We start from the raw sequence: 10,710 nt of genomic DNA on the forward strand, positions 1-10,710 counted from the left end.
CTCTTTTAGTTAACTACCCACTAGCATCCAGATTCTGCTGGCTTTTCAGATGCGCACCATATACCATTCCAACGGTGACCAAGAGAATCCTTCCTTCTTAACCATCCGGAGGAGTGGTGTTGCGGAGGGCAGGAGTGAATGCAGCGCACAGGTTGACCACAGTTGGCTGTTGCTGGAAAGTCAGACGCTGATTTCTCCAAAATGCTCGGGAAGAGGGATGTAAAGCACAGGCAGCTTCACCTAGATTGACCACCATGTTTGCTATTCTAAATCCTCCTGGCAACAACTCCGGAAAGAAATTATTTGAACGCGATCCAGCCAGCCTCCAGGGAGCCAGGGATGCGATGCAGTAGCCTTTGTGTTCCTATGCCTGAAAGTCTTCCTGTTCTTAAAAGATTATCCTTCTCTTATGGGAAAGGTGGATATAGTGGTCCCCCCTTATCCATAGGGGATTTGTTCCAAGACGCCCAGTGGGTGCCTGAAACTACGTACAGGACCAAACCCTATATGTACTATGCTTTTCCCCACACATATGTACCTTTGATAAAGTTTAATTTATAAATTAGTAAGAGAGTAACAATAATTAATAAAATAGAGCAATTAAAACAATATACTGTAATAAACATTTTGTGAATGCTCTCATTCTTTCTCTCAAAACAGTGTGCCATAGTCACTCTTCTTATGATCATGTGAGATGATAAAATGCCTTATTACATCAAGAAGTTTCACCTTTTCACTTAAAGGGAGCACTTAACGGCTTCTCTGGTGTGTCTGAATTGCCAGCATCACTGATTTTGCACTTTGGGGCCATGATTTAGTAAAGTAAGGGTTACTTGCACACAAAACTGTGATTCTGTGACTGTCCATTTGGTAACCAAGGTGGCGGCTACCAGGTGACCAACAGGCAGGGAGCGTGTGCAGGTGGGGAGGCTGGACAAAGGGATGATTCACATCCCAGGCAGGACAGAGTGGGATATCACAAGATTTCCATCACCCAATGCAGGACAGCATGCAATTTAAAACTTAAGAACTGGAATTTTCCATTTAACATTTTTGGACCATGGTTGACCGCAGGTAACAAACTGCTGAAAATGAAACCACGGATAAGGGGGACTCTTATCCTGTAGTTAGAGCCACAAGGAGCTTGCAATGTTGTTGAGTTGTGACCATGTTGCTCCTTTCACTTCATCGTTGATATATTTGGGGTACACCCCCCAAAGTGAGGTGGGCCAGAATTAACTGGTCACCATGATGTCATGGGGTGGTTTGGGTGAACTGGGTCTTAGTTGAAAGCATGCTCAGGTCTCTTTAGCTTAGAAAACACCTTTGCTTGACACTGCTACTCTTGCCTCATTCTGCTTCTTTACCCAGAAAATAGCCGGCTGCTTCAGCAGCCATCACTGTCTCCTTGCTCTTTTATCTCCCCTTTCCTTCATTTAGTTGGTGTTTCCATTTGTCCCGCTCTGTCCACAGATCCATTCTCTGCCCGCCCTGGGATCTGCTGCCCTTGGTTTCTGGTTGGTTCACTTAAAGGGAGGCCCAGCAGGGACTGCAGTGTGTGAGGGCCGTGAGATGAGGTGTTGGCCACGTTGGACCCTCCGTGGCGGCCTCGACAAGCGTCTGGCAGGGTCTGTATTCCTTGGCAGCCCCAGTCCTGGTGGGAGGGGTTCATCTACGTGTCCAGAGTCACTTCATCTCTGATTTGATTTCATCTCTTCTCTTCCGCTGAAGGAAGGCATGGTGCACTCTTTCACTTCCCGCTCCCTCTACCAGGCAACTCTTATGTGCTGGGGAAGGAAGAGGAAAGGGACAGGGACAACTCTCTTTATAACTAGTTACTGAGATAGTTTTGTCTGCTCATGTCCCTGGCTAACACCGAGGGCACACTGAGGCTGACAATGGGCAAGAGTCCCAATGTTGATTCTCCCATGATGGGCTAGGGCAGTGATGGCGAACCTATGACATGTGAACTCATTTTTTCGGTTGATTTTTCTTTGTTAAATGGCATTTAAGTATATAAAATAAATATCAAAAATATAAGTCTTTGTTTTACTATGGTTGCAAATATAAAAAAATTTCTATATGTGACATGGCACCAGAGTTAAGTTAGGGTTTTTCAAAATGCTGACATGTCAAGCTCAAAAGGTTCGCCATCACTGGGCTAGGGCAAGCAGTGGTAACAAACCACTCCCCCTTTTGAATAACTTAGATCAGCAAAGGCTTATTTCCCTTTTTATGCTACTTGACCACTGCAGGAGTGGCTTACACTTGCATTTCATTGGCCAGAATGAGTCACGTGGTCCCATTTACCTGGAAAGGGGACGGTAGTATAATCTTACCATGTGCCTAGAGAGGGTGATCGGAAATATTTGGGAACAGTACTGAACAGAACAGTCACCACAGGGCACATGCGAGAGTTCTTCAGAAGGTTCAGTCGGGTCTAGTTCTCTGGCAAGAGAGAGCAGATTCCAGTCTGAAGCCCATTGTCCCGCCCCTCACATTATAGGAATAGCGTCTTTCTTCTGGAGCCCCATTCCTGGCAGGCAGCCCTGGCGGACGGCTGACAAGATGGCTGAAACCCAGCTGCTATTTGTGAAGGAAACTATTGTGTTCAAATGTACAACATGAAATTTACCAATTTAATTATTTTAAAGTCTACAATTTGATGTATGAGTACATCCGCAATGTTGTGCAACCATCACCACTATCTAATTCTAGAGCATTTTCATCATCCTCAAAGGAAACCCTGTACCCCTTGAACAGTCACTCCCCTTCCCCCCCTCCCTCCAGCCCCAGGCAACCACTAATCTGCTTTCTGTCTGTGACTTTGCCTATTCTGGGTATTTCATATAAGGGGGACCTCTGTGTCTTTAAGCTTAGCTACTTTTTGGGGTGTCCTCATGACTTGTGGGAAGCTCACGAGTGTTGTCATGCCAAATGGTGGCAGTGCAGGTGCTCCACAGCTCCCTTCTCCATCCACCTCTGTCACTCCAATTGCCATTTTCCTGGCTCAGAGGGAGGGCAGCACCCTGCTGCCGAGCAGGGAGTGAACAGCCTGCCTCCCCTTCTTTCAAGTTCCTCAGTCTCCATGGGTGAATCTCTATGGGAAGCCCTCCCACACAGGAGGGCTGGGAGGAAGGCGCATTCCTGCTGCCCAGAGGAAGAAAAGCCACGGTGCCCCCGCCAAATCTCTCCGATTCCCGCCCCCTTCCCAGCAGAAATGCTGAGGTGGGGTGATTAATAATTAATATTAACCACAGTTAATCAATCCTGGAGGAGGGCGGCATCTGGCCCCATATCTTTTCTGTATTCTTCATAATATGTGTTATTTTGCTGCTGTTGTTTTTAGCTATGGGCCCGACTGCCACGTCTGCTGCAACCATAAGGTTTGGTATCTTCTTACACATCATTTGGGTAATGTTCCTCCCCTACTCAACAACTTTCTATGTCTCTCCATTATGAATGCAAATTCCAAACTCTTGACTTGGCATTCAAGGCTCTCTACAAGCTACTTTCAATGGAGCTTTCTAGCTTCCTTTGTTACCACCCCCAGCATGAACTCTGTGTTCCTTTCAGGCTGGCCTGCTCCCTCACTGCCCCCAGAATGGCCCTGCTCAGTTGGGGTTGGCGTCCTTTATTCTAACAGCCCCCCACGTGGGATGTGCTTTCTCTCTTCCTCCCTGTGAGGCTCTTTGCCATTAAGTCCTCTCAGTTTTCCTGGGCCCCCAGTCCTTTCTCCCCTCTGAACTCTGAGGCGTGGTCAGCACCCTCGGGGCATGTGTCCTGCTGCCTCATGTGATGAGTGACCTCCTCACATGTTTATGTCTCCCGTGCTGGGGCGGGGTGAGTTGCTGAATTGCAGCTGCCCCTCCCCTCCCTTCCCCTGCTGTGTCCTCAGAAAGGGCCAGGAGCAGAGCAGGCAGAGGTTCTGTTAGCCAAGGCCACAGAACCCGAATCTTTTCCTGGCCCCGTGAGTGTGGTGTTAGGAATGTGAAGGAGGTGACTGGAGGGCTCAGGCATCTTCCAGGGACACCTGCCCAGGCCAAGCTGGGGTTGGGCGTCTAGAAGAAATGATCATAATGTTCTCCTTGGGGACTTTTCAGGATGACCCAGAAGTACATTCTGTTGTGACCAGCTTTAGGCGCAGGGATGGGAACAGACGAGGGCATGGAGTGTGCAAGGAAGGCGAACTGGGGAGGGCAAATGAGACCAAAACAGAGAGAAAAAGGCAAGTTAGTGTGGGGGAGGGGAATCGATTTAGGGACCCCAAACCTTGGATGAGCAGAGGCAGGCTCTCTCACGTGTTGCTGAAGGAAGGAAACCCTGCCGAATGGCTCCCACTATTTTTACATTGTCCCCCAACTCCCACACCAGGATTTCCCCTTCCCCCACCAGTTATCCTCAAGTGGCCGGCCTTAATAGGTCAAAAGCAGCCCCGCCCGCCCTGCCTGGAGTGTATCCCTCCTAGGCAATCCCCTCTCCGTGCTGTGCCTGGCTTTGTTTTTGTGTTTTTGATTTGGTTTGTTCCAGCAGGAGGGGCTGACTTGTGCCTTGGAGGAATTATTCTGAGCCTTGGAGAGATGCCCAGAGGGACAGAGCTGTGGCCACATCCCAGTGCAGCCTGACCTTTCTCAGGGTGGCCTAGAGCTGCCCGAGGCCAGAAGTTTCCCTTGGCCGCAGGCACGTGGAAGTGGCACGCCCAGGGCCAGCTGCCCCAGACTCTGCAGGGGTTGGGGGGGGTGTTTTCCCTTTGAGGGTCCCCAACCAGGCCTCCCCACATCAGGCCAAGCCAGCAGCATGCCATTTTAACTCACTGACTTCTGCAAATCCCTTGCTTCCCTAAACGTAAAGGCAGAGGCTCTGGGCACAAGGCATTATCAAGCAAGTTCTAATAGTCACGCTTCTGAGGGGCCTGTGACTTGGCATTCAGCGATGGCGGCCCGAGGACCTGTCTCAGTGTTATCTCTGCACACATTCCCCTTCATGAAGACCTCTCACCCCGACTGCTGCAGCGGCTGCTCCCCGCCTCTCCCCACTCCCCGCCTCACCCCGCTCCCCCCCAATCCATGCCAGCTGTGGCTGCTGGGTTCATTTTATTATGGGCCTTCTCTTATCTTGGCAGTCCTCCACTCACAAACCATCAGTGAGTCCCACTGCCCAGGAAATAAATAACTAGTTTGTGCGCTTACTCCAGAGGGTACAAACCACATAAGCTCTGCCACCCTTCCCTGAGGCCAGGGCTGGGAGCTGGGGAGAAGGGAGGAGCAAGATGCTGGGGTACTATCACCTGTCCTCATTCCATTCCCAGTTCCCGGGGGTGCCACTTACAATGTTGGCCCTGGGATGATCCTGCCTCAGGTCAAACAGCCTTTATGGTTGGGGTTCCCTCTGTTCATAGGCTTTCCTCAAGTCCTCTCTCTACAGTTATATGATTTAGGAAAGGGAGGTTCTAGGTCAGTGGTTCTCAACCTTCCTAATGCCGCGACCCTTTAATACAGTTCTTCTTGTTGTGGTGACCCCCAATTTCATTGTTACCAATTGAACATAATTAAAGCATAGTGATTAATCAGGAAAACAATATGTAATTATATATGTTTTCCGATGGTCTTAGGCGACCCCTGTGAAAGGGTCGTTCGACCCCCAAAGGGGTCGCGACCCACAGGTTGAGAACTGCTGTTCTAGGTGAATCTCCAAGTTTGCCCCTAACGATAAGCCGGTGATGGCTAGGGCTCGGCCCACGTGATCTCTCATCTTCTCCCTTACCCACCGCAGGTGGGACCAATCTACTTCTGCTCAACAGGCCCAGCTGCGGCCTCAACAAACATTTTCAACACGCCTGCAGGAAGCCGCTGTGGTTCCTTGAGTTTGGCAAGTGAGAAGAAACCGGTTTCCCCTACTCTCAGCTCTTCCAGGGAGTGAAATTTTAAACTTGTAAGATTGGATACAAGAAGACTAGACAAGCCACTAGAGTGGATCCAAAAGTCAGGGGGTGTCTCACTACTGGGGATAATGATATTCTGAGATTTAAACAAAGTGTTTTCCCTCATTTCCTTGTGCCCCTAGCCCTCCCCTGTATTCAGGCTAAAGATTCTGCTTCTCCCCCACCCCCCACCCCCCCCTTCTTGGTGAATGAATGACTCAGCAAAAATGCAGAGAGAAAGCTAAAGGTCCAAAGAGGCATGAAACTCCTGGCAGACATGGTAATTCGAGGAAAAAAGAAAAGCTTCTGAGTTTTAAAAGCTTAAGTCTTGGAGTTTCAAAAGCATGGCTTTCAAGGGGACTCAGGACACAGAGAATATATGATGAGTAGAAAGAATGAAAACAGGCACACAGGGAAAGCTATTCCAGAGTGAAGTCGAGGTGGGAGGAGAAATATTGGGGAGAAGTAGGTCCTTGAAAAGAATTCCTGTTTCTTGCATGTCCCTGGGCCAAGGCTAGGTGAGGAATGATGGGGCCCCAGATGAGTTTGGGAAACTGAGGCCAATCTTTCCTGGGGCGAGTCAAGAAGTGGTATGGAATGTGAAGGTCCTCAGACAAACCTTCTGAGCTTCTCGAAGCGCAGGGGAAGGTGAGAACTTGGGACAGGGTGCTGTGCTTCTGAGAGCGGCAGAGGCACAGAGAGATGGACAGAAGGAGGAAGCAGGACAACAGGGCCAGGGCAGTGAGGGTAGGGACTCCGCTGTGATACCAGTCAGGTAGATGAAGACCAGGGATACCCCTCTCCTGCCCATTTAGGAGCCCTGAGGAATGAGAATCTACAGAGATCCTGAATTTACCGAGATGAAATTTCTGCCATGGAGCAGAATGGGAGCTGGAAGGGGAATTTACATTTAATCACAGAAAAGGAAAGGAAGTTACCTCTTGGTTACATTTTAGCTGATAATTGTATGCATTACACAGAGAAAGATGTTCCCCAAGTTATAATTATGACATGACATTTTCTGGTTCTTGATTGTGGCTGGCAATTGTCATTTATGGTCTCTTTCAGGAAGCATGCAGCTTACTGCAAGGGCCTCCTGTATCCGGAATATTGGGTGTGGATCTGGTCAGTGAACTTCAAGAGGGACCTACTGTTTCAGAGAAGACTCGGGATGGCCAGTCCTGAGAGAAGCAGGAAGCTGGCGGGGACACCAGATGTGCAACTGTGACTGAGCCTAGGAGCACAGTGCTGACAGGCAATTGAGTCGGAGTTGGCAAGCATGAGAGCTGGGCCCATGGATTGTTCATGAAGTCCTGGAGCATTATAGATATAGAAACTAGGCCAACTAAGTCAGATTGGAGAGAAGAAAAGACAGAATAGCTCATAGAAATAAAATATCCTATATAATAAAAGGGTAATATGCAAATCGATTAAATGGCAGAATGACTGGTCGCTATGACACACACTGACCACCAGGGGGCAGATGCTCAACACAGCAGCTGCCCCCTGGTGGTCAGTGCACTGCCACAGGGGGAGGCCACTCACCCACAAGCTGGGCTGACAGTGGCAGTAACTGGAGCCTCTCCTGCCTCCGTGGCAGCCCTAAGGATGTCCAACAGTGGCTTAAAGCTGTCAGGCGGACATCCCCCAAGGGAGCAGGCTGGGCTGAGCGGGACTCCCCTTCCCCCCACAAGTGCATGAATGTCATATATCTCTGAGCCTGTTAACCCTATGAGAAAATACAGGTTGTAAATATTTTAAAGAAGGGGTTAGTTTATGGTTTCTTGACCTGGGTAATTCTTTGTGGAGGAAGGGATTGTCCTGGGCATTATAGCATGTTTAACAGCATCCCTGGCCTCTAATCACTAACAGACAGGAGCCCTGCCCTCGCCCCTTGTCCAGACGCAGTGATAGTCAATAATGTGTTCAGATACTTCCATGTCTCCTGGGGGGCAAAATCACCCCTCGTTGAGAACAATGGGTTAGGGTTAGGATGAATCATGAAATTGGGGTTGTGCAAAAAAAAAAAAATAAGTGGGGCCTGTCGCTAAGTAAGTCTGGAAATGCTGAGTTAAAACAAGCTAGACAGAGCTTTGACTGTATTTGTAGGCCTTTTAAATCTCCGTGGGAATGTGTGGGATGAGCATGCATGACTCCACGCTGGGCCTCGCTATGTTATGTATCTATGTCTGGCCTGTAAAACATGAGGGTCAATAATAGCAAACATGTCATTAGTGCTTTACAGATGGAAGTATCTGCCAAATAGATTCTGGTGTTTCCTTATCACAATTCTCCAAGCTAGGTATAATTCTTTCTTCTTAGAGGAGAGAGAGCCAGGACTCAGAACACTGAAATATTTGCCCATGGCCACACAGCCAACAGATGGGGAAGGTGGGACCTGAACGGGTGTTTGATTCTCAGTTCCTTGTTCTTAATGGGTTCCTGCTGCCTCCTGGGCATGACCCTAAGCTTCTGAAACTGATGTTGTGCCAGTGTCAAGTGCATCCTTGCTCTCGGTGACACTAACTCTTATATTTAGAATTCTCTCGAGAGACTGCCGGCTGGGTCCACATTTACGTGGGCAAATGGAGGGCTTGATGGGAAAATATTGGCTATCTTCAGCAGGATAGTGTCTTCTGATTACAGCTCTTAAGTAAAAATTTTTTTCTCCTTTCTGAAAATAAGAAGAAAAACAACCCATAATTGTGTAGTTTTATTTTTTCCTTGGTTGCCAGGAAGCTCAGATGCAAAACTTCCATCTTGTCTGACAGTTTTGTGCCCTTTCCCCTTGGTTCTCTTGTTATTTATTGTGTGTAGCTTTATACAGTGTGTATGCTGCCTCAAATGCTTGGCGGGTAAGAGTGGATGTATACATACATATAATTAATAAATGGAAATTTTCCAAAATATTCACCCCTAAAAATAAAACCACCCACAATACTTAAAAATGGTTCCATCTGGTTTTATTTCCTAATCATATTAGAATACCCATGTGTGGGTTACACTTGAGTGAAAGATAAGTAGCCACTTATATAGGATAATTTATTATTTCTTAAAATTTAAACTGATATTTGTACAGTGTTTTGGGTTTGCATAAACATCTTTTAAAAATATATTTTTTTTATTGATTTCAGAGAGGAAGGGAGAGAAAATCATTGGCTGGGTGCCTCTTGCACACCCCACACTAGGGATCAAGCCTGCAACCTGGGCAAGTGCCCTGACTGGGAATCGAACCCTGACTTTCTGGTTCATAGGTCGACGCTCAACCACTGACCCATGTTGGCCGGGCTGCATAAACATCTTAATCTGATCTCATCAACTCTGAGAGCTGGAGCAGGTGTTATTAATGACTATTCTCATTTCACTGCTGCTGAGTAAACCTAGACTCAATTATTGTAGGCGATTTATTTTCTCTTTCTAATGTTACTGGCCCAGAATGGCCCAAGGACCAGTAGAAGAGCTGAGAGGTAGAGCTGCGTCTTTTACCTCCCAGTGGCATCTGGGACCCCAGCAGGGCTGGTGGCCTGTGGCACATGCAAATGACCCATCTCCGCCTTCTCCTCCCTCCCCCACATTCACACTCGGGGGTCCAAGAGGCGGCAGTCGCAGCCCTCCTAAGCTCGCTTTTCCCACAGAGTCCTCAGGACAGTGCCCCAGGCCTGCGCACCAGGGGCAACGCACAAGATATCTCGGGACTGGACATTTTTCTGAATTCTGTTAAATTCAACAATTTCCAATTGTACGGTTGCTACTAGATTAGAAAACCTGAGATCCTCAAACATAATAGATTTTGTCTGTTGCACCTTCGTGGCAATTTTTAAAGTAGCAGTGTATATATAATACGTCCCCACTTAACATCACCGATAGGTTCTTGGGAACTGTGACTATAAGCGAAACGGCGTATAACGAAACCAAAGTTACCACAGGCTACTAGATAGAAACAAGAGTTGAGTTCCTACTGCATAGTTCTGGTCACAAAAGCATCATCAAACTTCTAAATAAAGATGCCCAAACAGTGCTGATATTAAACATTGAAATAAACCGAGCTATACATACATGTAAGAGGGATGAGTGAAAAGTAAGAAAATTCTTTTCCTACCCACCAGTTCCAGTCCAGGGTGCTGGGTGGCAGAGCCTCTCCTAGCAGCTCAGGGTGCAAGGTGGGGCCCACCCTGACAGGACTCCCTTCCATCCATCGCAGGGCCCTCACCCCGACCCCCCCCCCCCCCTACTCAGACTGGGCCAGGGAGACACACCAATTCACCTCGTGTGCACATTTTTGGGGTGTGTGTGGGGGGGTTGGGGGGGACCGGAATCCCTGGAGAAAGCCCAAGCAAACACGAGGAGAATGTGCCAACTCCACACAGACAGTAGCTCTGGCCGGAAATTGACTTTTTTCTTTTTATCAACGTTATAACGAAACGACGTTATTCAAGGACCAGTGGCCATAACAAAATCTCATAGTCTGGGCAGCTCAAACAACAAGAAAGTGTTGCTCACGGTTCTGGAGGCTGGAAGTCCGAGCGCAAGGTGCCGCCCAATTCCGCTTCCGTGAGAGCCCTCTCTCTGGCTCATGGAGGGGCCGCCGACCTTTCCTCAGTGTGTGCGTCTGGAGAAAGAGGGAGGGGGGGAGGGGTAGAGGAAGAGAGAGGACAAGAGGGGGGAGAGAGCACACAAAGAACACGCCCTTCCGCTTCTATGACACCACAGTCTTTTTCAATTAGGATCCCACCTTTATGACCTCATTTAACCTTAATGACCTCCTCAAACTCCTGTCTCCCAATACAGTC

General features: G+C 48.3%; 1 long non-coding RNA gene across 1 annotated transcript; it reads left to right on the forward strand.

Moving 5' to 3' along the window:
• Positions 1-2,291: 2,291 nt before the first annotated feature.
• On the forward strand, positions 2,292-9,554 carry LOC132211983 (uncharacterized). Its single transcript, XR_009447618.1, has 3 exons — positions 2,292-5,915; positions 6,993-7,136; positions 9,057-9,554. It is a non-coding gene; the product is annotated as an uncharacterized LOC132211983 (long non-coding RNA).
• The last annotated feature ends 1,156 nt before the right edge of the window (positions 9,555-10,710 follow it).

The sequence above is a fragment of the Myotis daubentonii genome, chromosome 11, assembly GCF_963259705.1.
Source record: "Myotis daubentonii chromosome 11, mMyoDau2.1, whole genome shotgun sequence".
Classification (NCBI taxonomy): domain Eukaryota; kingdom Metazoa; phylum Chordata; class Mammalia; order Chiroptera; family Vespertilionidae; genus Myotis; species Myotis daubentonii.